This window comes from Barbatula barbatula (genome assembly GCF_947034865.1).
Source record: "Barbatula barbatula genome assembly, chromosome: 12".
NCBI lineage: Eukaryota > Metazoa > Chordata > Actinopteri > Cypriniformes > Nemacheilidae > Barbatula > Barbatula barbatula.
The window spans coordinates 16,135,689-16,140,518 of NC_136775.1; positions in this window are offsets into that span (position 1 = coordinate 16,135,689).

Below are 4,830 nucleotides of genomic sequence, written 5' to 3' on the forward strand. Positions count from 1 at the left end.
GAAAAAGGTTCGTGCGCGCTTCCGCCTGAGATCGCTCGGGAGGGGCGGGGCCTTAGGGACGAGAGGGGAGGGGCAGGGAATCGACCAATAATATTCTGCGAGGGGGCGATATTTGACTGGGAACATGTTTTGGGGGTTTTGTTTACAATAAATTAATTTGTTTTTGTAAATTCGTTGTATAATGCGAGTAAATTGCTGGATTTTTATTAGGTTTTTTTTCAAGAGCCGGTTATCCCAACCGATTTACAAATAACTATTAATATGAAGTAAACGTATTTATTTCTTCTAAAAAATGTCTTACGGAACAGTGATTTTAAATCCTAGGACTTCTTTTTTATTTTTTTGCGAGGTGTGCTGCGAGTGTTATTTTATGCATTTGCGTGGATGACCGAAAGCAGAAAATGCGCGTAACTTGCCAGGTCTGGTCTTTGTATACCTACAGTATACTTTTATTATATCATTTATTTATTATGATCATGTTCCTAAAGGATGATCAGCAGACGAACACGTTTCTTGCTCGGTTTGATGAAAAGATGTTTATTGACAGGAGTCACAGGACTGTGGCGGTACATTGGACAAAAGAGGTTGATAAACCGTGTCCTAGAACACGAAGACCCCCTGTGTGTTCCCTCACTTCTGTCATTACTTAAATCTCTCACAGCCATCATCTCTCAACAGTACACGTTCATTCCCCCCACACACCTGAAACTATGAAATCAATTTCAGTCCTTTGTAATTGATGCTGCTGCCCCTTCTGAGGGCCCCTTGTGTAATAGATAGCTACCACATGTAGAACTGGCTTTTGTGCGCATTTATGGGCACTTAGGACGGGGTGCTGGGGTGGCTCTTGTGACAAGGGAGGAAGCTTCTCGGTGGGGCTTAGGCTCCAGATGCAGGCTGCCCAATAAAGCAGTGGGATGCCAGGCTGAAAGACAGAGCTTTGGGAGGGACCCTTTGACCCCATTATTGTGGCCGGGATTAGGGGTTGTGCAGGCTGCCCACACTCCGGCCATCCGAAGGACATTCCATTGATCTGCATGAGGAAAAATCTGGAACGGGGGTTGGGTGAGGGCAGGGGCTCAGCAAAACTAAGCAAAGCAAGGAAGGGTCATGTCACATGGTGGAAATGACCACAGGCGATGTGGACAAGGGTAATGACTGTGTACGTGTGTGCGTGCACGTAATGAAGACTCTAGTCTCATGCCCAGGAAATAGCTTGTCTTTCAAACTGTCACTTTTAATCAACATCTTCAATTATAAGAGCGTTTTATAAAAGTCTGTGCATTTAGTTTATTTTTTTTAAATGATTGGAGATGGCAACTCTCATTCAGAAGTTGCAGTGTGCCTTTATGAAATACACCAGCATCAAAACACACCGATGCGGTCAAGCAACGGCTTTTGATTGCCTTTAATATGTCTGTGTCTACACCTCGACAATGCCTCTCATAGATGCGTTATCTGGGTTTTCTGTAGACTTGTCTTAATCATGGGATTACATTTATATCCACTTACCGAACAAAGAGTCCTGTCCTGTTGATCACTGTTGCCCCGACTAATTCATAATTAGCCACTTCTCTGTGTGAACAGCTTTCATTGTTATGAAATATGCACAACTCAATGCTCAGAGAAAGAGGTTATTTCATTTTCATTGACCGACGAAAGGATTATCTAGTTTATATCTAGAGAACTGAATTCAGCAAAAAGCTGTGTGAACGGAATTGTTGAATAGTTGACCGGGTCAGCCAAATTTACCGCGGCAGCCTAGTCTTTCATTGAAGAATGAGATTTGGCTGATCTCTTTGTAAATCTTTGATTCTAATGAGGGGGTTTCTCAAAGGTAACCAATGAAGGAAATGAAGAACGCCTGTGAGGGTTCCTGTGACTGATCCTTTCATCGTCTTCACAAATCACATGTGTATGTGTGAATGAAAGTTCGGAGCGAGTACATTCATATAAAACAGATTATGGCCAATGAGGTTTTAAAAGAAACTTTTAAATAAGAATTCGAACATTTTCCAACAGTAAACATTCTTGATTCTGAAAAGTTCTTTCCTAAAAATGCCAATTTGAAGGAATGATCAAGATAGTTCGTGTGGTTACACTTCTTTAATATATGTTTCTGATAAACAAATGTTATTTATGTACTGAAACGGTAAAATCCTGTAAAAACAGGACGGTTTAGCCCCTACCTACCTTACAGAGCTTCTATCACACTGCAACCCATCACGCTCTCAAAGATCTCAAAAGTCAGTACTTTTGATAATACCTAGAATAACTAAATCCACCAAAGGGGGTCGAGCTTTCTCTTACGTAGCACTTAAACTCTGAAATAGCCTTCCTGATATTATTCGAGGATCAGACACACTCGCCCAATTTAAATCTAGATTAAAGACACATTTTTCAGCCAAGCATTCACTTAATGCAAAATATGTTGAATAAACCGCCTGAGACTGCATGTATTAGATTTTATCAACTAGAATAATTTAACGTGTTATATAAGCACCATAAACTGTGCTGTGTTTGACCTTTTTTGTGTTTTTCAGTTTTTCTTATTTTCTCCTGAAATATATAAATAGAATTGAATTGAATTGACATTTTCTGGCAGTTCTTTCACATAAAATTACGTTTGATATATTTTATTGTAAATTTGCGGTCTTTTTCTGTAATTTGACGGGTTGCTGTATTTAAAAACTTCTTTGTGCTACAGTTTTTTACAGTATACTGTATAGCGTGTAGGCCTACTGGATCCATTGGTCAACATAAAATCAAACCTATTATCCCGAATGGATTTATGAAATGGACCGAATTGTTAATGCTCTGTCAGGGTTCAGGTTTAGAAGAGTATTTTCTGGTTTATAGAAAAACCTTGTTATTTAAATTACATAGGCCAAATGCAACTGTATTTCTCTAAAAACTCCATATTGCTGTAGCTTCCATGACTTTATGTATTTACATACCGTATGCCATATAATTGATTATTAAGTGTGTAAAACTTCTGGCAGAATTTTTGATGTATAATGACTAATATGAAAAGAAGACCAGACAGGCCTCTTTACCCAGAGGGAAACAAAAAAACGCTGCCTGGTCTGTGACCCGACTGCTGATTCCCTGTCTTGTGCCTTTGAGTAAATCTGTCTAAAAGCAGACAGTGCAAGCGGTCAGGCCATGACCAGACACACAGGTAATGTCTGAAAGAGATGATTCACGTGTCATTCAGTTCAGCGCTAATGCTCAGCAATGTACAGGGGCCTGTAGGTTCACGTTATAAGAATACTATATATGGCATCTTACTTAATATGTAAGAATAAAATACATTTTACACACACATACCAACATGCACACTCAATGACCGCTGGCTGTTTATTTAGGTGCTTAAGACTTTTCCTATCATTGTGGGGACACACAAACCTGTCAGATGTTGGCCTCAGGCTCAAGACTATGATATTACTGTGGTATTCACAGTTTCATTTCTCTTATTCATTGCTTCCACAGCTGTGGGCCGTGGCCCCCTGGTGGGCCTTAGTGAATTTTGCGATGGCCAACATGAATACTGTACTTTACTACAGTAAACTGTAATAAATTGTAGTATAATGTAGTAAATAGTGTAGTGATATTACTATAGTACACAATAACATTCTGTAATAAGTACTGTATAGTAAATACTGTATACTTTTATATTTATCATAGTAATATTCAAAAATACTTTACAAAAGAAACGTTACAAAAGTTTACTTAGTAAATACAAAAGTATTTTTTACGTGGGAGTGCACATAATTCACATAAAACCCATTCAAACTATATATTTATCTGCATTCTATTAGTCTTACTGACACAAAATAAATAATAAATACATTTGAAAAAGGATACATGGGCCCTGAAGCTTTTGGTATGTTTTCAACTGTATTTTGGGAAGCTCTGCGCTTCTGTAAGGTTTATATCTTAACCACTTTAAATATAAATCAATTGAATTGCTCATTAAAGAACGTGTTTGTGTTGAATGAACTTACAGATAGACTTCAGAAATTAGTCGTTTTCTCATTTCAATCAGACAATATTCCATTCATTGAATTATTAGTGTTGGGTATACCATCATGCAGTGCGGTGACTTCATATTATGACATCACAGATACAGTACTTTACAGATCATTGGTTTTTGTCATGGAATTGTCACAAAGAGTGCTGTCTAGTCTCATATATCAGCTTTCATATCTCATATCATATATTAACTTTTGCAGATTTCGTCATTTAATGTGACAACGGTAAATGGTAAATCTCACAAACACCCCAAATCGAATTACTCAAAGCTGAGGTGGATGGGAAATTATATTTGATATCTACTGTATATATTATGTGTGATGGATATTAGATGTGTGCTTTAAATATTATGGTGTGTTCTATCTTTGAGATATTTTTAAATGACGAGGGAGATCAAGTCATCATATTATCCTTACCAGAATATAATAAGCATTTTGTTGAAGCCCACATGAATACTGTAGTATGCTATAGAATTATACAGTAAATTGTAATAAATCATAGTATGATGTAATGTAAAATATATTTTGCCACCATCTTATATGGCAGTCCACATTGAAAATGTTTGGGACAATATGCTAATGAAAGGAAAAGGTTACATAAAAACACCAAAAGAGGCATTAGTTACGTTGAAAACGTATGTCAGTATGTTGTTTTGGTTTTAAACAGGTATGAGATGAAATTATTTTCTGTGATAAATCAGTATAATCTTTTGTATTTAAGTCATGTGTCATCACAAATCTGAAGTTCACATGCTTGCTGTCCTTGACACTATAACTCCAATATGACTGAGAGATT